At 41.5% G+C, this 27,495-nt stretch overlaps 1 protein-coding gene across 25 annotated transcripts in view; it reads left to right on the forward strand.

The window, feature by feature from the left end:
- The first annotated feature begins 9,192 nt into the window (after positions 1-9,192).
- Positions 9,193-27,495, forward strand: part of NCOA2 (nuclear receptor coactivator 2) — a 126,987-nt gene continuing 108,684 nt past the window's right edge. For 4 of the 25 annotated variants that reach the window (XM_083747554.1, XM_083747544.1, XM_083747542.1 and 1 more), the window contains exons 1-2: positions 9,237-9,636; positions 21,075-21,154. The gene's annotated coding sequence lies outside the window, so the exon portion shown is untranslated. Of the gene's footprint in view, positions 9,637-10,295; positions 10,517-10,747; positions 11,455-14,798; positions 14,920-21,074; positions 21,155-27,495 lie in introns of those variants that run through there. The other 21 variants (XM_083747535.1, XM_083747547.1, XM_083747534.1 and 18 more) reach the window with 12 other exon arrangements.

Consider the following 27,495-nt stretch of genomic DNA (forward strand, 5'->3'; position numbering starts at 1 on the left):
GTGCCTGACAGGGATGCAAATCGTATCCTGACTGGCATGTCCTCTCTAGAAGGTTGGCCAAGGATGAATGTGACTCTTGGGCCAAAAAAAGTTTGCCAGTCCCACCTCCCTCTACTTTTCTTGGTTTGATAGCAAGGAAGCAAGTGGGTATCCGTAATATTGAACATGGTACATTAAGTACAGTATATATGGATGTGATAGATGCAGATGAGCAAACTTTTTCTCCCAACCACCTGAAAAACATATTATTTATTTTTCTGCATTCTGCTCTAAGACTAGAGCCCTGACAGCTGGACAATGAGCTGCATGTATAACCGTAAATAAAGCAGAGCCAGAAATATTACCGCTTACTGAATTTCATTGTGAAAAGTATTGGTCAGAAAGAACAAACTTTTGTCATATTCGGCCAGCAGACTATGCAGATTCTGCAGCGAGCTGCATTGTGGCATGCATTTAAATATGATTATTTATTATAATAATCTACCTTTGAGTTCTAGAACAAACCCAACAGGGAAAAATAATCAACAGAATGTTATATATGGGAATACGTGCTGTATCCTGTGTGCTTTTAGCCCAAGGGGGCACACACAGCTGGAAAATACAAAAAAGTAAAACATACAGAAACAGTGTATACAAAATCAAGACACCTCCAGTGTTTGTGGTGCTCAAAGTGTGCCCTAGATGGGGCTGGAGAGTTCTAGCTTCCTGCAGTGCACCCTACAATAAGTTGTAGCTTCATGGTATATTATAAAAACTAATGGTAATGTGCTGTGATTGAAGGTGGATTAACACCACATCAAACACCCTTCCACATTCAGTAGGCCCTCAGCTGGTGAACCTTCTATTTAGGTTTGTGCCCTAGAAGATAAAGCAGAACAGAAATATAACAACAAATCAACAATGAAACAATGGAAGTATAGCATGTAAAAAACAGCATTTAAATACCAGTAAATCAGGGACTAGGAGGTGGGATCACTTTGTTCAATGGGGCTTAATTTCTAGCGAGTTTCAGATTTCAGCACAAATATTACCAGGAGGCTAATTTTGCTAGCTCTGTGATGGGGAAAATACCTTTTGGATACCATGTACGTAACAAGATCAAATTCTGCAACAACAGCTTTGTCCGAACTATTATTGGCAAGAATGTTTGTTTATTTGTTTGTTTATTGTTGTTGTTTCAACTAATGTGGTCATAGCAACCACTGAAAAAAAAGTACATTCTATACAATATATAGATAGATAGACAGAGACACACACATGGTATAAATATTTTTTTATATTTCATTCCTGATTAAATTTTTACAGTCCACCATGTTATTTTCGTTCTCCTCAGTTTTGGATAAGTAACTGCCAATTTTGCAACTTTGTCAAAACCAGACAACAACTGTGTGATTTTCACTTGGTCATCTGCATCAGGTATCTTACAGAACAAATCAAGGATAAACTTAGTTCTCAGTTCAGAATACAGAGAACATAATGGTATAGATCTTCTGCTTGGGTACCACGTATACGACGATGCTATTACGCTGCAATTTTCCTATAGCATCCTTCTATATATTGTGATGGCATAATCTGAAAACACAAAGCCAGAAAGGCTTTCCTAAATGAACAGAGTGGTAAATCATATAGATCAGGGGTAGGCAACCTAAGGCCCGTGGGCCAGATGTGGCCCAATCGCCTTCTCAGTCCGGCCACGGATGTGTTTTTACATGACTAGAATGTGTCCTTTTATTTAAAATGCATCTCTTGGTTATTTGTGGGGCATAGGAATTCGTTCATCCCCCCCCCAAAAAAAAATATATAGTCTGGCCCACCACATGATTTGAGTGACAGTGGACCAACCCACGGCTGAAAATGGTTGCTGACCCCTGATATAGATAATTCTCAAACCCATGTGTTATTTTAATTAAATGTGCTGTGGAAAGAACAATGGTTTCTGGATTGCCTGTTATTGGCAAGAGGGTACTGCTAATGTTGAAGGGTACTGGTGTCAGGGTACTGGTGTCCTTCAGACATAATCAGGTGCATAGGAGCTGATTCATGAGCAGATCCCATATGGCTGGGGGCAGTGTTTTTACCTGAGGCTAGAATGACTATTGCTGATGTAGCAGCACCACCCATGCTATTAATGTCCTTTAAACATTGGGGCCACTTATTCAAGAGTATCTTTCACATGGCTGGGGGCAGTGTCTATACCTGAACCAGTATGGGATCTGCTCAAAAAACATTGTGTTTCCTTTGAAATTACAATTTTGGTGCACTGCAATCCTAATCTCATTTACCTGGGAGTAAACCCCATTGGATTCAAAATGACTAACTTCTAGAAAGACTTAGCTCGGAAGCCTTAATTTGAATGACAAAAAAACCTTGGAAAAGTGGTGCTGTGGTAACTTTGGGACAATGACTGCATATTTAAGCGACCCAAATAATGACTGGAAGGAGGTAAATCTGATATGAAAACAACCTCTAGTTCCAATCCTAGGTAGATTTACTACATTTATAATAATTTCCTTAGAACTTCAGTGTACAACCCAGCCAAAGCTAAGTACTTTTATCTCCAATTGATTTCAGTATTCAGTAGTTAATTATATGTCTTCAAATAGTTCAGGGTGACATCCGTGTGGTTTTCTTATTTTATGCTCATAACTCTGTTTGATAGGTTTCACTTAAGAGTAATTTGGCCAAGACCACACTGTACGTTTCGCAACGGAGCAGAAATACAAATCTGGGTCATGCTGGTCCAAGGTTCAGTGTTCTGTCCACTCTACCACTGGCTCTTACTTCCAAATAATGAATAGGATTTAAATCAAGGATAAGAATATATAAGAGAGACTTTGCAGCTTGAACATGGCTGCCTGATTTTACTGCTGTAATTTGCACTTTTCAAATGCACAACTAAAATGCACCATGATTTGCATTGCACTGCCGTGAATTCTGTGATCAAAATTCTAAAATATATATATATAAATCCAACCTTTGAATTCTGCTAGTAATGTGTTTAGGATTTGGACATAAGGATAAAACTGACAGTGACTATTCTGTGAAATATATTTAATATCTTGATTCAGTGCATATTTGAGCTGATATCCTACAACAGGAAACAGTAGAACATCCTGTTTCTGAAAGACCAAAACAATTTTGTAGTCTATTAAAAAGGTAATCTAAATCTATACTTTCTGCTTACAGAGAATCGGTTGAAAGAAAGTATTGGGGCAAGGATATGGACATAAGGAACATGATGATATTTGAAAATGATAGGAAATCATTCTACTGAATGCATTTCTTTCTAAATTAAAATATGCCTCACAGTGAAAAAGTAAAAAAAAAAAAATCAGCTGTAGAGAAATAGTTCAGTGTCTCATGGGCTAACTAGCTTTAAGTGCAGAACTGAAATCCCGATTGTAAAAGTTGCTTCTGGTATATGTGCTTTTTCGGGATTATGATTTATGGCTGCTAGTGGACTCCATCCTAATAACTTCTTTAGTCAGGACAATCGTACCTTGGAAGTCAAACGGAATCCATTCTGGAAGTTTCTTTGACTTCAAAACATTTAAAAACCAAATCGAAGGTCCTGCAACCAATCGGAAGTCGTGGAAGCCCCGTCGGATGTTCGGCTTCCAAAAATAGTTCGCAAACCAGAACAGTCACTTCCTGGGTTGCAACGTTCGGAAGCCAAAACGTTTGAGAACTAAGCTGTTCAAAAACCAAGGTACAACTGTATATTCAAAGCCCAAACATTTCACTCAGGGATGCAGACAGTCCAGCTGTTTAAATTGGGATTAGGACAAGGAAAAACCCAAGGCAATTCCTTGATTTCTTGAACTATGCAAAATTGCTGTTGCTGTTATGACAAGCCATAAACTTTTACCTTGAAAGCTTTGACCGGAAGAAGGAGGCCTAGGGATTTTTGAAGGACCGTTGAAAGCAGTTACAGATAGGTAGCCGTGTTGGTCTGCCATAGTCAAAACAAAAAAAAATTCCTTCCAGTAACACCTTAAAGACCAACTAAGTTGAAAGCAGTGTAAGTGCCAGCACAACAGTACAAACACTCCCAGAGACCCTTCGGTTTTACCTGTGGAAAACTCTGCTGGCATTGGTGTCCAGCTGGCAGTGCACACCAGCTGTGGGATTGAAATGGGGTGTTTGGGTGGGGTATCAGAGGAGGCCACAAACCCACATGGGGTCCTAAGCCCCATTTCTCCCTGCTCCCACCACTCCCTCAAGCAGATTCCAAAAACTACACAAGCCCTGGTGTAATTAATTTTTTTAAAACCAAAAAGAAGAATGGAAGGCACTTAATGCAAAAAAAAGAGAAATCTGTTCCAAAATGTTTATTGTCATTGTAATTACCATAATGTCAAAATAGAAGTCTCAACAATATTTTTTCCCATTGTTCCAACAACAAAAATTGCCTCTGAAGAAGAAAAAGTTTTTTCACATGCATTGGGTGTTTACAACCACAGTGAACTTCAGGCGGCACTTTGAAAACATACTTTCAATCATTTTGGGGGTAATCAATTTCTTCCCACCTCCTGCCCTGCCCATAGCTAACCAGCAGGGCTTTGGACATGGTAGTTACTCTGTAATAATAATAATAATAATAATAATAATAATAATTTATTTATACCCCGCCCATCTGGCTGAGTTTCCCCAGCCACTCTGGGCGGCTTCCAATCAAGTGTTAAAAACAATGCAGCATTAAATATTAAAAACTTCCCTAAACAGGGTTGCCTTCAGATGTCTCTTAAATATAAGATAGCTGCTTATTTCCTTCACATCTGAAGGGAGGGTGTTCCACAGGGCGGGCACCACTACCAAGAAGGCCCTCTGTCTGGTTCCCTGTAACCTCACTTCTAGCAATGAGGGAACCACCAGAAGGCCCTTGGCGCTGGATCTCAGTGTCCAGGCAGAATGATGGGGGTGGAGACGCTCCTTCAGATATACTGGACCGAGGCCATTTAGGGCTTTAAAGGTCAGCACTAACACTTTGAATTGTGCTTGGAAATGTACTGGAAGCCAATGCAGATCTCTCAGGACCGGTGTTATGTGGTCTCGGTGGCCGCTCCCAGTCACCAGTCTAGCTGAGGCATTCTGGATTAATTGCAGTTTCGGGGTCACCTTCAAAGGTAGCCCCACGTAGAGCGCATTGCAGTAGTCCAAGCGGGAGATAACTAGAGCGTGCACCACTCTGGCGAAACAGTCCGCAGGCAGATAGGGTCTCAGCCTCCTATGGATGATTACCCCCCTCCCACGCACACACAATACAGTGTTAGAGTTTTCTTTTTTGCTGCCTTTCCAAAAAAATGCTCAAGATGATGTACAAGAAATACCTGCCACACCTGTAATAATGTATTTTTAAAAACTCAGGTAAATGCTATGGCTAGGATCCAAAGAACTGGCCAGTTTGTACCCAAAGACTTTGAACCTGTGTTTCTTGAAAAGCACTGCCACCACCCCCTCAGCTCTGCAAGGTGAACTGCCTTTGAAACTGAGAGGAATTTCAAAAGGAGATTGTAAAATGGGAGGGTGTGTGCAGGCATTTCAAAACAACCTGAATTAAGCAAGCCCTTGAGTGCATCCAAGTAGCTATGTGAATCCCATTTTATAAGTAGTGTAACAGCTGTCTACACACTATACATTTTAAATATTTTAAAGCACATTCCCTACTCCAAAATAATAATCATTATTACCATCCTGGAAACGGTAGTTTGTTAAGGGTGCTGGGAATGGTAGCTCTGAGAAGGCTAAACAATGTTTCCCAGGGTTCTTGAGTAGGAGAATGTGCATTAAAGGCATGATGGTTTTTCCCCCTGGTATTCAGGTGATAATGCTTATGAAGCCAAAATGGCCAAATTCACACAGAAGTATTGGCAGCCTTGGTGAAACGCCCCCCCCCCCAATTTTTTTGCAGAAGTACAGAATATATTTAGGAAGAGGGAGGCATAAGCCGGGGATGCCCCACTGAACAGCCAAACAAGGACTGAGCATCTCAGTGGTCATTAAATGCTGGCTGACCGGTCCACAGTGGCAGGGGAAATGTTTGGGACCTACTGGCTTAGTGTGTTTTCTGAACCAGGGTGCATGGCTAAAATCTCAACTCAGGAAGCATCCAAGAACAAACCTTCACTTCTGTCAGGGCTGGCCTGCCCATGAGGCAGAATTTGGGGAGGTCGAATCCTGTGCAAAGATGCCCCGCTCCTGCCACCACTGCTGGCAGTCATGCGACAGTGGCTTCTGGCAAGATCTCATGTGAGTTCCACGTGATTTGGCTGGAAGCCGCCACTGTGCAACCCCAGGAAGCAATGCATGGGCATGTTTGTATGGTCTTGCAAACCAGGCCAATGACTTCCAGTCCATACTGGTGGCCCTTTTAAACCTATTCACTTGCTTGCATATTGAATACATTTTTAAAAAATTGCATGCCAGATATCTGGGAATCCCAGAAGTGCACAGCCCTGAGCCTTACCTTTTACTTCAGAGGAGGACTAGTGAGTTCCCTAGTGAGGAACCCCTAGCAAGTGAAGACACAGCTGCCAATGTACTTTTAGGAACCTTGAACTGTGACCCCAATTGTACATCGACAAGGGAGGTTTGCGATTTGGTGGTGAGAGCAAGCAAACTGGGAATGGCTCTGCTACAGTAATTTCAAGCATCTTGGATTTTTCAAGCTGGACTAGAAATGAAAAGTGAGTCCTCTGGCCTCACAATCATGTAAGGTGATTGAGAGGTGAGCAGACCCCACCCTAAAAATGGCCTCCTGAGGGTATGGGGACCCAGGATCCAGCCCACTGATCAGATCCACTTCCTCAAATCTGTGCTAAACCATGGTTCAATAAACATGGTTGAGTTTTATGTGTGTACTGGGCCAATGGCAGTTACAGAATTTATTCAGCCCCTTCATACATGAGAAATTGAATATAGTGACACCCTGTGAATGTTAACTTTCTCTGGGAAGTTTGTTTATAGAAGGAAACACATTCCAATAACTTCCGGGGGGGGGGGGGATGAGTTAGCCTGTTGCAGCAAAATTAACAGAGAGTATTGCAGCATCTAAAAGATTATCAGCTTTCTAATTACATTAACTTTCATGGACTGCAGACTACTTCATCAGATACATGACATGTTAAATGGTAAACCAATGACATATGTGATGTGACACAGAAATCCATTGCCCCAGTTCTATCTACAAGTAATAGCACATAAACCTCTTGATTAATTCTAATTTAGTAGTTTCATGTTGCAGTCCCCCTTTGAAGTTTTACGGTATTATAGTTCATCAAGAGAGTCAGTGCTATGACTTCTGGACTGAATCAGGACAACTGCTTTTTATTACACTGCATTTATTAATTTTCTTACCAATGCAATTATGTTTGTGTTATCAGCTACAACAGTTTTGTGAATTACTGCTTTTATTTATGTAACTATCACAATCTCTGTACTTTCGACATTTCATTTCCCTCTGACCTCACTGTTTACAAACATACCCACCCACATGTATACAGATACCTTTAAATTAGGAGAGCACTTCATGCATCTGATGAAATCACACAATACTTTTGAAGCACATTGCTTTCCCCTAAATTATCCTGGAAACTGTAGTTTGTTAAGGCTGCCGGGAGTTGCAGTTACATGAGGGGTAAACTAGAGTTCCCTGGCTTCTTTGCAGGAAGTGATACACTTTAAATATATGGTGTGGAAGCTGTAATGTATTTATTAGTCTTTATTAGTCAGTGCTACAATACTGCTTTTATGTTTTAATAAGTTGCTATTGTTTATTGTTCAGTATACTCTGTGTTAACTTATTACACACTATAGCAAAAGTGGATGAATTAATTCCAGTTAGCTGACGTTATCAGTGGTCTTCTCCAGATGCCTCTGCCAGTTATGTGCCAAATGGGGAGGTGCTGTTTTCATCATTGACTTCCTGCCTGTGGAGTTCTTTTCAGAGAGGCGCACCTGGCATCTGCTTTGGGGTAATAAGCAAAAGCTTTCTTGTTCTTCCACACTGTTAAAGTTCTGAGTTTTAAACTATTTCATTGTCAGTTTTCCATTGTAGTTTCATTTTGTTATATTGATTTCAGAGTTGCAGAGTGGTTATATAAATGTATTTAAGCAAACAAATCCCTTCTGTTCACTTTTTATAGCTGTATTGCTGCAATTACATTGTTTCTGTACTGAGTGTTAATAAACTCACGTAACTGATTTAGTTCACATGAACTGCAGAGCAATGCAAAAAGTGTTGTCTTCAAAAACAAGCAAACTGTAAAGTAATACACACGCTTATATGATCATGCATAATACTTCTAAAGAGACGATAGCTCATTACAAAAGGTGAGCAACTTGATTACCTACCGCAATGTGATTGCTTTTATAGATACAAAAAAATAATACCAAGAGCAGAGAATGGCCTCCACAATCCTAGGCTCCCTAAACATCCTGATAGTTGTGTGTGTGTGTTTTACTAAGTTCAGCTGTTTATATTGCCTTTCAGCTGCAGCACATGACATATTGTTTACCAATGTACACATTCCTTTACAACCAATCAGACTGAGGGCACACCACCATATCAAGGGGGTAAACAGAAAATCTTGGGCCAAAAGTGTCAAGAAGAACTTAAAATTACAAAAGACCAAATAGGGTATTTGAGCAGACAAGGACCTGCAGACTTTGCATGTCACTACATGAGCCTTGTAAACATTGTAGGAACACCCAGAACTTAAAAGAGGTGTGTAAGAGACCAGTCTAAAAAGCAAAGGCCGATGTTCAAAGCCATCACTGTTGTCTGTACTGTACTGTACTCGAAAATGAACAGAGATTTATTCTCAGACGTTTAATATATGACTTTCCAGGTTTGCATAACTGAGCATATTACTCTATGAGTTTTTACAGATTTGTACGATGTTTCCCCTTGTTCTATAGCTGCCAAAGCATTCCATCGTCAGACCTACATTAATACTACTACTACACTACTACTACTATTAATAATCGCCAGCGTAGGTGGCGCACGGATGCTTCCTCGCTTCCTTTCTTTTGGACAACAAAAGAAAAGAAATCAGATTCGAGCGATTCCTTCTCCCTGTCTGTTAATGGCACAATGGCAACATTTCCAAATCCTGCGCTGGGTTAGCAAGGCTGCTTCCCCCAGCCGCCACCCCACCCCCTTGCAAGCTGACGCTCGGCCGAGCTCATTTGTCTTCGGCTCCAGGGCGAGAACGCAGCCTCGCAGGCGGCGAAGGAAGTTTCCTCTCCGCTCCCGCAGACCGGTAGTAAGCCGTGGTGCGGGTGCGTGCCGTGGTGTGTGCGCGCCCTGCCTCCCTGCCGAGCGAAAGGACTCGCCTCCGAGGCCACTTTTGCTCCTGGTGAAGGCAAGGGAGTGGCGGCGGCGGCGGCCCTGCTCTCCCTCTCTGTCTCCTCGGCCCTCCCAGTCCCTCCTCTCTCTGGGTAGCTTTGCGGAGAGGAGGAGGAGGAGGAGAGTGAGCTGTGGGAGGGTCCCCATTGAAATAAACAAGCAGCCAGTGATTAAAACGGGAACATGGCGGCCGCGGAGGACTCAGCAGCTCCAGCTTCCTCTTACAAAGCGAAGGTCAGCGCTGGCAGCAGCCTGGGCGACGGCAGCCGGAGACATTGCTGACCTCGGTAAGGGAAGGCACCCTCGCGCCCCTCGCCGCGGGGTCCCTTTCGCGGCGGGATAGGCTGGGGAAGGGGCTGGCCGAGGGGGTCCCTCCCCGGTTTTGTGTGTGTGTGTGTGTGTGTGTGTTGTATAATAACCCTGGTTGTGTGGCGCGCTGCTGGGGATGGCTGCTTAGTGTCTGGAGCCGCTGCCTTGAGAACTTCGGGGGCGAGGGAGGAAAAAAAGGGGGTGTCCGCAAGACTTTTCTTGCCCCCCATCATCCCCCCTCCCCGCAAAAAAAAGGCAAGTTGTGGAGGTTTTATTCTCTCCCGAGACGAAAAGCGAGAGAGGTGTCAGCCTGGGTGTCTGGTGTTCTTTTATGAGTGGTGGCGGCGGCGGGTGTGTGGCTGCACCTCCAGTTTTCTGTCGCACCCCGAAATCTGCATGGAGATGAAAGTAAAAAAAAGGGGGGTAGTAATACATGGGAAGTTGGGGGGTTTTACCCACATCCCCCCGACCCCCCCGATTTCTTGTGGAGGAAAGGGGGCGCCTTGGCTAAATGAGTGGGAGAAGAGCAGAGCTGTCTGAAGGGGAAAGCGGGGTGCTCGCAGCGAAGTGGAAGGGGGTGTTAATGGAGAAGGCGGACTTGCTTCCCCCTCCTCTCTCCTCGGCATGGAGGAGGGTCGTTCCTCGATAGAAAGGACTGAAGGGGTGGCAGCTGCGTGGCTGACAATGGGGGGTGGCGGGGGGGGGGGAGAGACGGGAGAGGGACTGTCTCTCTCTCTCCTTTTCTCCAGGCGAGAATGCCGTGTGGCTTCTTCTTCGGAGCGGGGGCAGAACCGTGTGGCAAGACCCCAGTCGTTTTTTTCTGTGGAGAAAAACGATTGCTCCGACCGAGGGAAGAGAGTGAGTTGCGCGAAGCGCCTGCCTGACAATCGCCTCGGAAGGAATCGAGATTTGGGGTGGGTGGGTGGAGTGACGGGACGGCGGTGTCGCCTCCTCTCTCTCTCCCTCCTCCGCGGCCGCTAGCGACGGGCTTTTAACTTCTCCCAACTTTTGTGTGCGCGCGCGGCCCTCGAAGTCCCCCCTTCCCGGGGGACCCGACTAGGCCCTGCCTGCCCGCCTGCTCGCCGCTGGGTGAGAGCGCAGCCTAGGGAGCCGCATTGCCGCTGCCGTGCGCCTGGCTGGGTGGGGGGAGGGGCCCCTGGCGGCGGCGGCCCCAGCGGCGCCTTGGTGCTCGTGCGGGACTCGCTCGGCTGGTGCCGGCCTCTCAGGGCGGAGGCCTAGTCGCGGGCTTCTGGGTGTTGGGGTTGCTACGCGCCTCAGTCCCCGGGGACCCAGCGTCGCAGCCTGACGCCGCCGAGTGTGTGGCCATGAATGGGAGGGTGGCGGTGGTGGGGCGACGGGCCTCTCCCCCTTCCTTTCTGCCAGGGACTCTTGTTGTTGATTGTGGGGCTGGGAGAGAGGCGCGCATTTCTGCTTCTCCCCCTCCTGCTTTGTACATGGAGAATGGCCTTGTCCTCCTCCCTCCCCCTTCCGCCGTGTAGCGCGGAGGGTGTGCGTCTAATCCCCTCTCCACCTGCTCCCTGAGCTGCTACCCTTGTGTAAGGGGAGGCTGCGAGTGTGTATCCGACGCAGGCAGCATGCTCTTATTTCTCCCCCCCCCCCCCACATGTCTTCTCCACCTTCCCCGAGAATCCTGCCCCAGCTTTTTAAATGGCGAGGTTCAGTCTGGCGACGCCAGAGATTTCATCTCTTGCACAGTGATGGCGTTTTCTTTTCTTTTCTTAGGAGCAGAAGCTCTTGTAGTCGTGGCTCCTGCCCACAACAGTACTGTTGCAAAGGTATCCAGGGTTATTGGTTGTCTTGGCAACTTTGACTTTTCTTCCCGTGTCATCTGTGTTTTCTTCTGCACCATACTTGATATGTTCTGTAATCAACCTGGCGCTCATTCGGAGCTGATACTGATGTATGAAATATGCATGAAATGTGTGTGCAAGGTGGCAAGAAAAATAAAAGGAAATGTACCTGGCTTCTTTGCCTGTTAATCACATATCCTTTCCATGAGAAATGTTTTGATACCTAGAGTCTTGGGAAACACACTGGTTTCTCTGCTGTCCACTTCAGAGATGTTCCTTTTGGACATGACTTTTTCATACAGAACTGCTGGGTTGTGAACTGTCCTGCGATCTTTGGATGAAGGACAGTTTAAAAATTTAATAATAATAAAAAAGACCCTTCAGCCATATCTACACCAAAGACAAACCAATTTGTTAATAGCCATTTCTCAAATTTTAACACTCAAATTACAGTTCCTTTGCAGGATTATGGGTTGTATCTAGTGCTACTCAATATACAGTCATACCTCAGGATAAATAAACTTCAGGATAAGTACTTTCGGGTTGCACTCTGCAGCGACCCGGAAGTAACGGACGGAGCGCATTACTTCCAGGTTTCGCCACTCGCGCATGCACAGACAGTCAAAATGACATCATGCGCGGAAGTGGTGAAACGCAGCATGCGCAGACGTGCTGTCACGTCTTATGGTCTGTTCAGGATGCGAACGGGGCTCCGGAACGGATCCCGTTCTCATCCCGAGGTACCACTGTAAGCCCATTGAAGTTAGTGGGCATGATTAAGTTGCATTATTTAATTTCATTTGTTCTACTCTTAGTAGGACTAACATTGCAATATAATTACATAATATAGATCTTATAATTTTGGTTTAGCTGCATTTAGATTTTCAAATAAAAGGAAGGATATATAGGTTAAATAAGTATGGTTATAGACACTCATTTATAATTTCAGTAGGATAAAACTATTCATGGTCCTCATACTGAATATATTGGACCTCAGATTTGGTCAGTGATAAAATCCCATATAGCATATGAGACCTATTGATAAATTAGTAGAAGAGAATAATCACTTCTTATATCTTATGCAATGTTTTTTTTAACACAGTTGCAGAATTCATAATAGAAAAATTGAGAAAATATCACTCAATAGAGAGAAACTTAATCAGGTGGCGATATTCTTGTTCAACTTGTTTTAAATGTAGTTGTATTGATTATAGTGAGTATCACTATACTGAATTCAGCTTATCCCTTACCAGCTGTGTCTTTGTAGATAAAGGCTGCAGTCCTAACTCTACTTACATGGGAGTCACATTGAATTCAGCAGGGCTTCTTAGTACCACTGTTATACTGCAATGCTATGAACTTTTATCAGGAAGTAAATTTCACTGAAATTCGAGGGACTTCTGAGTTAACATACATGGATTGAAGTCAAAGGCAAGGATAGATTTCCCTTTGCCCAGTTGAGGAGCCTTCAACAGATTATTGACCTTGTTGGGTGGGTGATTGTAGGTAAGATGTTTGTGTATTAGCTACATGGCTCTATTATTTTCAAAAGAGACAAGTATAAATCAGCTGAATTATAATTTATAAGGAAGTTAGGTTTTGTTCATTTGGGCCTGAATAGAGACAATGGATTTTTGTCCCTCTGATGTTAATTTACATAGCAATACTAAGATGGCTGTGTTATCAGAGATTGCTACATTTGTGAAGTCATTGTTCATGTTTTAAATAAGTTTCAGCTCTAATTGAATTATCACAGACTTTTTGTTACCATAATGCCACCTTTTACCATTTTTCTTCCACTGAGTCCCTGCAAATATTACCTGCCAAAGGAAGGTACTACATACATCTCATGAAATGGATTCTGTTACTTCTGTTAGAATAATTTGTTAGTGTTTAAGGTGCCTCAAAACTCTTTGTTGGGTTTACTAGCTCCTTATGTACTCTTTGCTTTCAAAGGTAGTGCTCTATATAACAAGTCAGAATGTTTCAGGCACAGATCTTAAATCACAGAATTTCAGAATCATAAATATTTTTGTAATTCTTTAAAAATCCTATTAAATTATGTTCCCCTCTGTATACTGTATTTAAGAGATTAGATACATGAGTGGTTTTCTTTTTCTGCTTTGAATTTTCTGTTTCTATTAATATATTTTAGAACTTACTGTAATCATTACTCAAACATTTTAAATTTTGAATAGTTAAGAGACCTAATGCTTGAAAGCATGGTGAGCTAATCATGCTTTTTGTGGTGGGATAATGATAGGTGCAACATGTTTGGCTGGAAAGAATTTGTTAAAGGCAGTATCTCTGACAAGTTTACTAAATTGAATTTATACAATAAATTTAAAGTGGGTTCATCTTGAACACTGTTTAAAGGTTTGAGATTTTTTTGTTAGATTTAAACTGCCCCAGTTGGCTTTCACAGCATTTCACTTCAAAATGGTAGTAAGCACACCCATCTGTAAAAAAAGAAAAGGAAAAAAAAAAGGTACAGGTTGCTCCATGGAAATAGCAAAGTTCTTTAGAAAGACAGCTGCTACTACAATGCCCACAGTCTTCTGCTCTCTGTCCTTTTCTTGATGATGTCACTGACATGTTGGCATAAGCTGACGTTCTATGCAAAAATGAAACTCAGGCAGGGAGGCTACATAACTCAGATTTTTAAAAGCTGAGCTGTGAAGGAAAGTTGAAAAGTTCTGAAATAATTTCTAAATAATAGTTTGTGTACTGAATAAATTGGTGTGAGATTGTACTTGTGAATTTTATTTCATATAGTATTTAAGACAACTTAGCATAACAAAACCCTAAAATATAATTGTGTATGTAACAAGTTCTTTCTTTTCTTTTCATTGTTTTTGTTTATTTTAAAGGAAAGCACTAGTAATAGTAATAAACTGACTTCATGGTGTGTGTATGACCTGTAGCAAATCCAGATTTTAATCTTCAAAGACACATTTACTACTTCCCGGGTATTAAACGGGGAAAACAAAGAACATTTTTGTTTTGTATGTGCATGCATTGCATATGTGTGTTCATACGTTATTAAAAACTACCCTGATCTGATCCACACCATGCATTTTAATTACACATTGTTGCAATTACACAACACACTGCTTAAAAGGCAGCACACTACCGCACCTTTCTTTATTCATTCCATGAAAAATGCTGTTTGATGATATTGGATAGTAGCAAGTTCTATAATGTGAGAGGGAATGTGGTGGGGGTAGGCAAGGACCTCTTGTACATATGCAGAAAGATGTGCATTGTCAGCTGTGGCTCTATTGTGTGGTTTCTGATGGGCATGGAGCTCTCTTTCCTCCTGGGGATTTTGATCTGACAGAGGAGTTCTTTGACTTTAAGATGCAAGGACAATGAAGCTTAAAGTAGCAAGCTAGTAAGGGTGTGTGTGCTGTGTTGATTCTTCTAAAACAACATTGCTCCTTCAGTGAGGTAATGCAGGTGACGTTCTTAGTAGTATCATATGCTGACTATGTGTGAAATAGGCTGATTCATATTGGCTTTGTCTTATCTGTACAGTAGTTATATTATTAATTGTTTGTTAGTGGTATATACATTATGCAAACATTCCTTGAGCTTAGAGGGTCAGTCGCTTTGTGTATCAAATCACATGGTGAACTTTGAAACATATAACTGGGAATGTGAATAGGGAGTGAAAACAGGTGTGATACTGTCAATTTGTTTCACATTTTCAAAAACAAAATAAGATTAGTATTTATTTACTGAAAATACAAACCTGCAGGCATTGTTTAGTGCAGTGCTTGTTTTCTATTAAAAAAAATCTTTGAATGTGACCTGGAAAGTTTTAGTACATAAACATTTAGGCCTTACGGTAATATGAACTTTGCTGTAGAAATGAACTTACATACAGCATGGTTTTTGCTCTGCTCCTTTCTGGATAACTTCGGTCCCCTAAAATAATTCTGCAAAAGCTGCTCTTGAAGGCAACAATGTAATGTTACATATAATTAAATCTAGTGAGTATAAACAAAGTACTAACTGGACCCCTCAGATCATCTTCGGCAGTGTTTCTGTAGATGCTGTTGCCAAATAAGGCTGAGGCAGGTGGCTTCTAACGAGGGCCTTTTCCGTGGTGGTTCCTCATTGTGGAATGCCCCCACCAAAGAGGAGCTGCCCAAAGAGGTCCACTGCTACATTGTGGTCGTTTCAGCAACATTTGATTTTCAGTTGATTGCCTTTAATGGTTTAGACTGCTTTTTCATTGTGGCTTGTTTTATTCTGATTTTTTTTTCTGATTTTTGAACTCACTTTTATGTTCATATTGCATTTTTACACCTTATGAAGGTTTTTTAAAAAATGCACACAGCCTAGATACTTTTCTGTTAATGGGTGATATAAAGAGGCTATGAACAAAATAAAAACACAGAACAAAACCAATGGCAAAACTCCTATTAAGTTGAATGTTAGGGGTATGCTCTTTAAAATGTTTCTTCAACTGTGATCGCCATTGGTTCCTATTCATGGTCTCCTGACTCTTAAGTGGGACTTGTAGAAAAGAAGGTTGTTTTCTTTTTCAGAGGAAGACACAGAATGAACTGATGTGTAAAACTACTGGGGGACGGGGGGGGGGGGCGGACTGTTTTGTACCAAGCAGCATGAAGGAGGATGTGCACCTGTACAACAGCAATAACTGTTTCCTGTAGAGGACTCAATATACATCTTCCTCTGTGAAAACCACTGCTGATTACTTGGAGGAAGCTGTTGCTGTGTTGACCACATAATTTGTGAGAGGGCCACCAGATACTATTTTGATAAAGTATCCAGGCAAGAGAAAGATAGCAGTGTAATTCCATTGCTGACTGGAAGCAATAATGGGTTGAATGAGGGCATGAGGCCAGTAAGCTAAAGGTGAATCTTGATGTGACATGGGTCCTGTTGGCAGGTGATTCTTGTATCCAGAAGTTGAGTAGATAGTCTTTTCTTGATGGGATTTCATTTCCTCTAATGCAGTAATGGCCAAACTTGGTTTTGGGACTACAGTTCCCATCATCCTTGACCACTGGTCCTGTTAGCTAGGGATGATGGGAGTTGAGGTCCCAAAACAGCTGGAGGGCCAAGTTTGGCCATCACTGCTCTAATGGAACGATGGTTTATCTGCAGAGCAATAGTTCAGTAGCGAGGAACTCTGGGTGGGGCACAATTGGCCCTATAATCCTATCTGTCCCTTAAGACTGTCCCTGGGCCACACCCCCTTCCTGGCCATACCGCGTACTTGGTGTTCAAAATTCCCAATGTGCCAGGTGCATTTTGCAACTGTGGAGATCTCTGGATGCCAGGTTGATGACTGACCTCTCCATCTAGCTGGCTAGTGCTGTGGTGTTGCATGTGGCAGCACCACAACAAAAGATATGTAGCTTGTGCTTCTGCACTGCCGTGTGAATTAGCAGACTTGGCGTCTGTGTTGCCACATGAGCTGCAATCCTAGGTGCACTTACTTGAGGATAAGAAAGCCCCACTGGAAACAACGGGGCTTATTTCCAAGCAAATAAATTTCACCACAAAAAGATGCTTAGACATTCCATTGTGGTGCCCATAACCTAAGTTTAAGGTGCCATTTAGTGATTAGCTTATATATCTGCATTACTAACACAGCTCATATGACCTTGCTCCACACCACCCTTGAATGTTTTTGTGTGGCTGGAATGTGTCCTTGAATGATGTTTCTTGTTTGCCTGGATGGAGGAGAGAGAAGGGATGTTTGGAAAAAACTAAGCTACTGTACATATGTAAAATTTGCATTCACTTTAATTTTGCCTTTGGCTCTGTCCCCTAATGGCAATTGACTCCCAGAAGGTTGTTCAGAAGGGAATGTGGCCCTTAGGCTTGAAAAGCTTCCCCATCCTTGTAATTATGTATTTATTGCATGAGTCTTTCTGCATGCCAATAAGGGCAATGAGGAAGGCCCAATTCTTTGATTCCGTTGCATCTTCAAGTCGAACCTTTTTGTATTTTCTGAGGTCTGTTTTAGATCTTTCGAAAAAGTGTTGCTGTTTGTTTGCAAGGCACTTTGAGGGCAAAGTCACTCACTTCCATAGCAGTCTTGGTGCTCCTGGATCCATCTCTCTAGGCCTTAGGATCTAGTAGTGCTTTTTACCAGATTTAGTAAGACAGCTGAGGCCGTTTCGTGACCAGGATAGCCTGTTGTCCAGGTGCTGGTAACTTCCAGATTGGATTACTGCAATGTGCTCTATGTGGGACTGTCCTTGGGGTTGCCCTGGAAACTGCAGCTGGTGCAAAATGCAGAGGCTTGAGTGCTCACTGGGATGGAATAGTCACATCATATTACATTGGTGCTGAAGAATTGCACTGGCTGCCAATTAACTATCAGGCTAGATTCAAGGTGCTGGCTTTGGTGTACAAAGCCCTATCCAGGGTGGAGTGCAACATACAATCTACAACAAAAAGTCAACTAAAAACAGCAAACTTGATATTGAAATAAATTGATAAACTGTAAATCACAATAGCAGCTTAAAAACATATTAAACCAAATTTTACCCAGAGTAAACCTGTTGTGCTTAGAATTTCAGTGTGTTTGCACTGAGTAAAACTTAGCTGACTACCACTACAGAGCAGGCTCCTCACCCTGGGACAGTAAATATACCAATACATTTCAAATGCTCAGGCAAACAGGTGAGTCTGTATTTGGCACCAAAATGATAATAGTGTCAGTGCCAACCATACTACAGTCGTACCTCAGGTTACAGACGCTGCAGGTTGCGTTTTTTTCGGGTTGCGGACCACCGAAACCCAGAAGTACTGGAACGGGTTACTTTTGGGTTTTGGTGGTCGCGCATGCGCAGTAGCGCCAAATCGCAACCCGCGCATGCGCAGACGTGCCCCTGCGGGCTGTGGGTTGCGGACACGCATCCCACACGGATCGCATTTGCAATCTGAGCGTCCACTGTACTAGAACTAGATCAAGTGCATTCCAATACTAGGGCCACCACAAGGTAAATGTTGCTGCTTCATTTTTGCATCACAATGTAATATACGCCCACCACCACCAGTAGTATGCAGAGAAGAGCTGCTTCTGAAGATATTGGGGCAAGGGCAGGTTGGTTCTGGGAAAGGCATTCCTTCATAGACCATCACCTTGAATTTGGCCTAGAAGTGAACATGCAGTCAATGTAAGTCCTTAAAATTCGTGTTTTGTGATTCCATCCAGCTGAACTGGCAGCTTCATTCTGCACTAACTGAACCCCTTGGATTGTCTTCAAATGTAACTGCGCATACAGCACACACACCACATTACTGTAGTTCTAACAGGAGGTTACCAGAGCACAAATCACTGTGGTAAGGCTGCATCTTATTAACACATAATCATATTCGTTGTGAGGGACATGGATGCAGACGTTCTACTTTGAAGCTTTTGCCAAGAGTTTCCAGTCTGTGGTATTGATACCTTTTAGGTGTAAAATCCTTAAGGATGTTCATGTTGCCTCCATCTACCTCTGCATCTATTCGTTCTCCTGTGTTTTTTCATAGACAGTACTGTGCTAGAGAATTGTTTCCTGCTGTTCCATACTAGATATTTTTTTTGAGGTTTTATTACAATCAGGTAGCATATAAATGCTGTGAAATAAAATAAAATAATAATTTATTTCCCTGTTTATGCAGGATGGTGATTGTTAGAATTGAGGGCGTAATAGTATACAGTACATGACTGGTCCTCACAGTGCCTGGTTTAGGTATGAGTAAAAACATGAGTTTGTCATTTCAGTGGTTGGTGAAAATGACATGTAGAAATCAAGCTGTGCAGGAAGACCTTTTGCCAGGGGTAGGAAAATCCTAAGGTGTTTAATAAAAGTGCTTAAAATCTTCGTAATTTTCTTCCCCAACCCATCCATGCACATGCTAGTGCTTTAAAACTTGATATTGGGGTTGAAAAAGAAACATTTCATTCTTCACAGTCCTACCATGAAGAACCATCACTTGTGTGGATTTGGGAGTTTGTAGGAATATATATTTTACATATTCATGGTCCAACTTAGCAACTTGTCAAGGGTCTAAATCTTTTTCTAATGGTATACTTGCATCTTACTCCTTTCAGCTTTCAGTGTAGAATGAGTTGGTGGACTGACTTGGGTGTGTGGGTGTGTATGTGTAAAATATGTGTATACACTGTAGCATAAATATAGTATAAATTTGTAGAAAATGTGATGTTTACATAAACTGAAGAAATGTAGCACCCTTTCTTGGGAAGAAGGGTTGGAATTCTATGTTTAATTTGTGAAGTTATTCACAAAAAGTTAGTGTGAGAATTTGCAAGAACTTAAAAAGTGAATATGTTCAACTCTAACTCTGAAACTTCATATTGTACTTGTGAAGTTGTAAATTGGTCCTGTAATGGTGAAGATTGTGCCTAGGTTTTGGGGTGGGGGCTGGGATTTTGATCTATTTAGTGGCTGTAAAATGATACAGTGAGACTACTAGTTTTTTCTTTAAAGCAGAGATGGGGGAACATGTGACTGTCCAGATGTTGTAGGATTCTAAGCCATGTCAACTCCATCCAGCATGACCAAATGGTCAGGGATGGTTGAAATTGTAGACCAGCAACACTTGGAGGGCAGTAGCTTCCCCACCTCTGCTCTAAAGCTTACTTTAATTTACATCAGTGCAGATGTCCCAGCCCAGTGAGCTTATGGAGGTAGAGACTGCTCAACAGTCCTTGCATCCTACTGTATTCCTACTTGTGTGAGAACTCTCTGTGCATTTGAATCCTGCAGAATTCTGGAGGATGTCTCTATCTTTTTCAGAATAAATAACATTGTGTTTTGGTGAGTCACTCAGATGTTCTGAGCAGAGGCAGGCCTGCAATCCTGTGCATGCTCACTCACTCAGTAGGATGTGTTTCTGAGTACATACCGTATATCTAGGTTTTGGGTGGCATATTTGCTTACTGTATTCAGTATAGCCATGTGATAGAATGAGGGGGGGGGGAGATTGTTGAGTATCTTGAACCCTATTTTCAAGCAGCAGAATTCTGTGGTTAGATCATCTGATCTGAAAATAGAGTACATTAAACAAACATTGGGGTCTTGTTCGGATGTTGTACAGGCTTCCTTCCCCTTTTTGCACAGCCAGGATTAGTAGTTGTTAACATTTTGCTTTCACATTCTTTTAACTGCAGTTTGTGTTATCTGGTGTGATTAAAACTAACTATGGTTAATTTTCAAGGTTTTTTTTTTTTTAAAATAAACTGCCTTGTTGAAACTAAGAATATTTTATATTAACCACAATTCCCAGTTTGGACAACATGACAAGTCACGGTTAACTGCAAGTAGAAGTGAAAGCTTCTGAACTACACCTCTGAGTGATGCAGGAGGAGGACAGCAGAAGGGAAATGTACAACTTAAAGAGGGCTAGGCTGAGTCACATAACGCTGAAACACTTTTTAGTGTGATGCCTGGACACAGCCACATTGTTACAGTAGAATTATTTAGAAATGATTGAGGGAATTGTAATAACTGGGAATGCCAAATATTCTAGTGATTTTGTTTTAGCGTGAATGACATAACCAGTGGTAAATAGAGAATATTTACAGTTTGTTTGCTTTTGTTTTATAGCATGCTTGAGATGTATCTGAATATTGAACCTTTCAGACACATAACCTGTGCTATTGATTTGACTGCCTCATTGAGTCTTGGTAAGTTGTCTTTAAATAATGCATATTAAAATAGCTATTTTATGAATGAAAATGTAGTTTTATGTAATTGTATCCATAAACTATCCATTTTGTTCTGTGAGAAAGCTGCTTTTTTATATTATTATTATTATTATTATTATTATTATTATTATTATTATTGCTGAAATTTTGGCCTCATACATGAAAATGATTTGTTGGCTAAAATGCACTAAACATTTAATCAGAGGTCAGAGCACCATAAGAAAGTGAGGTAAAGATTGTATCCACTTTGATCATACCTATATCTGTCTGGGGTAATGGAGATCCTATTGTATGGTTACACATACTTAGTTGGTCCAGCTATAACTCCTAATCTTGATTGTACGCTATGTAAATGAGCTCTGCACTTGCATGCATTCTCCTCCCTCACGCCCAGTTTAGTTTCAGACCTTAGTTTGCTGTTAGCATCCTAACTGGCAAAGCAGAATTGTAAAACCAGTTTAAACAATAATCTAGAATTCTCATTTGTAGACAAACCATTACGTGTTAGTAAATTGGAAGGTGAGGCAGGAAAGCTGAGCATGCAAGAAGTGAGAGCAAATAATCACAGTGCCTTGTTCATTGCATCTGAACTGGCCTAGAAATTCAGGCTTCTTAAATCAGGCAATTATTCATATGTATAGATGTGTGTGTGATATATATAATTTTGACATCTGAGACGTTAAGGCCAGGATTGCCAACCATTTCTTGGTCCATGGACATATTTTCACACTAGAGGAATTGTCATGGCACCACACACAAAACAATCTATTATTCTTATTGGTACAATAGAATTATTATTTCAAGCCTAATTTCAGCTGGGCAGAGGGGACCCTGCAGTTACCAGAGAGGATCTCTATGGATCCCTGGGTACCTGTGGGTGTCACAATGGAAGCACCTGCATTAGAGTGTAGCTGTAGACTTGAGGACTATAGTTTACAAAATGTGGTGTGCTTCTCCACCATCTCCTTCTAAACAGAGTTTGAATATGAGGGGATTATCAAAAGCAGTTTATGATCTGGCACAGGAACCTTTCTATTGAAAGGTGCTGTGAAATATCCCACAGGAAAGTTTTAAGCCCTTGTACTAGTTACCCTTTTGGAGCCTCCTAATAGTTCTTTTGCAACTGTTGTGACCTTAAAATGTAAAGAAAAGCTGTAATTTAATTTTATCAATATTTTGTACTCACTTATATACTTCAATCAATCAGACCCTTGCAATTCAAGGGGGTCTTCAACTGCCTATATCCTTATCTTAAATTTGATGAAATCGTTACCTATTTTCTATTCCTGTGACATATTGTACCATTATAAGGTGGCTAAATTGACCTGAATCTCCCATTTCAAGTTTTTGTTCATTGGAATTTCTTTTAGCCCAGTAGTTGAGCCACAACTCTCTGTTTTTCGAAGGAGAACCTCCTGATTTTATTGGCTGGAGTTGTGACAGCTGGGAGAAGCTAGCCAGGACTATAATTTTAGCAAGGGAGCTTGGAGGGAGCTCACTTTACAAGCAAGAGTGAAGCCCCAGATAACAAAGTGACAATATAATGTGAGTGAGCCAGCAGGGTGAAGCTTACTCCTCCTAACAGATCCCAAATTCCATAGTAAAGAAGCTCAATAAATAATAATTGGTTTCAAATAGAAAGCCATCGGTGTGGGGGCTATTCCGTGTATTGCACAGAATATTCCACACAAAATGGTTTACCTGCTAGACAGAAGTTATGGGTTGTGCTTGGTGTAATGAGCATCTAGCCATCAGAGAGGAAGTTGAGGTTGTTGCATGTGAAAGACATAATTTAGTTGGAATGAACAAATATCCTCCTTGTGTGGTATTCAACTAAGTTTTACCCTGAGCAGACCCATTGAGATGAATGATCATGACTAAGTTAAACCTGTTTAGTAAGTAAGAGAGAGTGATCAACCATACCAGAGACAAAGGTCAAGAAGTATGAGGATTGAAAAGTGATATTTAGATTATTCAGTGATGAGTTATCAGTGATTTTTGTGATGACATCCTCGTAGTGCCTGCATGTGGACTATCATTTATTAGGCCCATCAGCTCCTGCCTCCCTTCTCCACCATAATGGCTGTGAGGATACAATTAGAAGCTTTTGCTTCATTTTTAACTAACCAAAAGTTAATGTAGTGTCCAAACCCAGACAAACTGTATGGTTTGTTGAAACAAGTTAAGTTCAAGCCATATTTTATGAAGATGTCTTAATTAAATCATAATAAAATAAACCACACTTTAGGGTTTGGACATAATGCTAGGCTTCCAATCTTATCACAACTGCTGGAGGATACAGGGGCAGGGGTTGTAGTACACAAACCAAGGACTTGTTCATGTAATAGATAAATAAAAGTTTGTTATGTCTAGATACAGTCTGTATCTTTTGTAGACAAATTTTAGAAGTATTGCTGGCACAGACATAATCTAGAAAGGTCGGGCTAGTTGCATAGTAGACTAGTGATCTATCTTGGATTGGTTATAAAAGAGACTTGTTGTCTAGATTAAATTTGATACTTTGAATGTACTGCAGGCTGAAAAACCTGGATAGTAGGTTTAATATTTCATTGTCAAGATGCCTCTGAATGATATCCTGAGAACTGTAGCCAGTAATGGTGCATGTTAGTCCCACAGGGATGTACAAATACTGGAGAGGAAACTTCTTAAGCACCCAGAGATAAAAACAGCCTTAGTGTGATTTGACCTGTAGATTTAAAAAAGCGGGTATAGTAGTATCTTCTGTGCAAAATCTTATGTAAGTGATGGTTCAGGCTTAAGTAATAGAATACAATATTCCTGAAGATGTAAAGTGTTCTTAGATTCTGCTCCCTACCGAATACGCCCCAAATTGTCTGTAACATGAAAGAAAATACTTCTCCCTTAATGGACCTTTTATGTTTAATCCATTGACTTGGTAGGTGAGTATGGATTTTAATAAAGTAATGTGCGTGAAATTGTGTTATTCCATAGAGATAGCAATTTGGCTTAAATATGCTGCACATTTGAGATTTGGCATAAACTTCAGTTAGATATCATATCAGCATATGCTCACATAATATGTTGATGCTGAAGAAAAAGCTTATATAAAAGTATTACCAAAATGTCAGAGAAGGGTAGCTGTTTTACTTATATTTTTCCTACTACAACAGATTGTTTAAGGTACCACTGAACAAAATCTCTGATCCAGAGACAGATAGTATAATGTATTCATGTTGAAATCAGTGAGACCTAGTAATGACTGATTAATTTGTCATCTTGAGTTCTGCACGATTTCATGTGACTAACTTTCTCTGGATTGTGGTTAATACATTTATTGTGACATACACTGACAAAGCAGGTTCTAGCCCACAACAGTGTATCACGTGACGTTTTATTGGTATCATTCTTTGGCATGTTTCAGCTGAGGAGCTCATTTTTGTAACATACATTTTTGATTGAACCGTAAATGGGATTGATCAGAGAGATTTATTCCTTAGCAGATGAATAAATCTTTTTTTTTTTTCATGGTCTCACAAGAGCTACCTGATGCCATTTACTGCAACTATTTTGTTGCCTAGTGTTAAGTGCTGGCCTTCACTGGCAAAGAGAGCACCACAGGTGGTGTATGGAGGTTGCCCAAGTGGCAAGAAAGGTGTTTTCAGTAACCAATGGCAAGTCTTGAAATCAGGTGTTTTGGGGTAGACCTGCGGTGGTGGAAGCTTTGCTTTTGTAGGATCCAAAGTCTGACAGATCCCCAAGGGGCCTGATTTAGGGGCCCTGAGCGACACCATTCTGGAACTGGCACAGTGAATTATGAGAACACTCCAGCCCTAGTTTTTTGTCCTGGCTGTCACAAGCACCAGGGCTTGAGTTACAATGGTCATCTTGGTCTGAGCTGGCCATGTAAACCATGGGTAGGCAAACTAAGGCCTGTGTTATTTGTGGGGCATAGGAATTAGTTCATTCCCCCCCCCAAAAAAAAAATATAGTCTGGCCCCCCACAAAGTCTGAGGGACAGCCCCCTGCTGAAAACGTTTGCTGACCCCTGATGTAAACAGAGATTAAGAATGGACAGTCATACCTTTGCTCCATATTCCACCCATCTCTTATATCCACTTCCTTTTTTAGTGTTAGAGGACTATATGTTCTTGGTTTTAGACGCAGATACCAGCTTGTATGTAGTGCTATGATTTAAAAATATTGTTAAAAAAATATTCCTGAATCTTGCCTAAAAGGTGTAGGTAGACTAGTTACAGCTCTTGCCCCTCTGCTTCAGATATTGAAACACCAGGAGGTATTTAACATAGGTGGAGAGAGAGAAGTGCACACCTGTGCACTGATCCAGCCCACTAACTTGGTTGCGTCAAGCCTGCATATAATAAAGCAGATTGTGCTTTAATTGTTGTAACCCACCCTGGGACCTTAGGGTGAAACCGGGGTTAGGAAGAAAAATCGCAGAATCATAGATGGTCATTTATGCAGAGAGTGCAAGTGAGAGGAGGGGGAAGCTCTCTTGTGAGTGTAGAATAGCAGCATTGGGTGCAACCCTATGCTTCAGCTGCATGGATGACACATGTTATAATTTAATATATCTTGTTGAATGAAATAAAACGGTTTCAAAATCAGACCTTCATGGCAGATAATTTGCATGTTAAGTATTCTTTATGGAAGTGTGTGGTTTGTCTAGAAATGGATTCAAAGAATAGGAATGTTAGAAAAAATAGTATTTTATGTTGTTTTATGTTGCTTATTCTAAACCTGGGTTTTCACATTAAAATAATAGTTGTGTAATGGAAAATGGTTTTTCCTAAATTAAATCTTAAGTTCTGATAGAGAGGATGTGTTACAGATTTGCCAATGAAAGAAATGTCACTTTAATTTGTGAAGAACACGTAAGATTTTAATTTTGTGGCCACAAACAGGACAACTGAATTCTTACCTCTTCAGAGATGACCTGGTGCATATTTGAAGCCAGATCCCCCCCCCCAAAAAAGTATTTGCTATAAGCCTTACTGAGGGTGGTAAAAGATCTACCCAAGTGAGTGCTTGACAGTAAATAGTGCTAATTAAATACAGGGCCTGACAATGACACTGATTCTTGGATGAGGGCCAGTAGATTTGTCTTGGTTTTCAGAAAATTTAATTTTCTAGCTCTGTTTATCTACCAGCTTGTTAAAAGATCTAAGGACACTTCAGTGTGATGATGCCGCTGACTTTGCTGTTTTAAGCTTCTGCTGGAAACAGCTTTTGCATTGTTATTTTCTCAATTTCTGATGCTCAGACTGTGAGTGCTTATGTAACTGAAATGGCACTACCCCCACACAAAAGGCACGTCCTTACAGACCTGGGCGTGTAAAGTTTGTGTAAGTACAGTAAATGGGGGGGGGGACTTCTAGGAGTGATGAGTATGTTCAGTAGCTATGCAGTGCTGACTGACAGTTGGGTTGGCATATAAAAAAGGGGAGGTGGAATGGAATCGAGTGTACTTCATCTGGCAACATTTTGTTATAGGTCCCACTTGTTTTTTATTCTAGTAGTAAAAATATACGCATATACTTACTCACTTGGTGTTGTGTTAAAATGATTGTTGTAGTTCAGATTTGTAAGTATTTGATGATTTGTAAGTATTGATGCTCTGGTTTGTGCCCAGTATTTCTCTCAATTGCAGCCAGAAGGTTACGACTAGCAAGCAAGTAAAATGGTATGTTCAAACAAGACTTCTTGCAGTTTCTTTGTATAGCTTAAAATATGCATTTTGACCTTTTTATTTCTATTACCGAGGCTTGGTATGTACTCCTGCTGTTTCTGCAAGGCTGGAATCCCAAGATTTGGTGGCAGGGTCCAGAACTGCAGTTTTGAGCTGCTGATAATGGTTATTTCCACACTAGCAATGTGTGAAAGGTAGCCGCCATACCACAGAGGCATACAAAGCAGTTATTGCCATGATTTTTCACATGTAGTTGCATCAAAACGTGGCTGTTCTTCTTGTACTGATAGTGGCATGACCTTCAGCTTCTTTACTTTCAGAAAATATTAGAAAGTTATTATTACAGCATATAATTAGTAGATCCCTTGAAATTGTTGTTGTTTAGTCGTTTAGTCGTGTCCGACTCTTCGTGACCCCATGGACCAGAGCACTCCTGTCTTCCACTGGCTTCCGCAGTTTGGTCAGACTCATGTTTGTAGCTTCGAGAACACTGTCCAACCATCTCATCCTCTGTCGTCCCCTTCTCCTTGTGCCTTCAATCTTTCCCAACATCAGGGTCTTTTCCAGGGACCCACTAAAGGATTGCTGCTAATGGGGGATTCATGGAGATCAGTTCCATAGCAAAGCTGAG

This window comes from Podarcis gaigeae (assembly GCF_964106915.1).
Source record: "Podarcis gaigeae genome assembly, chromosome: 7".
Lineage (NCBI taxonomy): Eukaryota > Metazoa > Chordata > Lepidosauria > Squamata > Lacertidae > Podarcis > Podarcis gaigeae.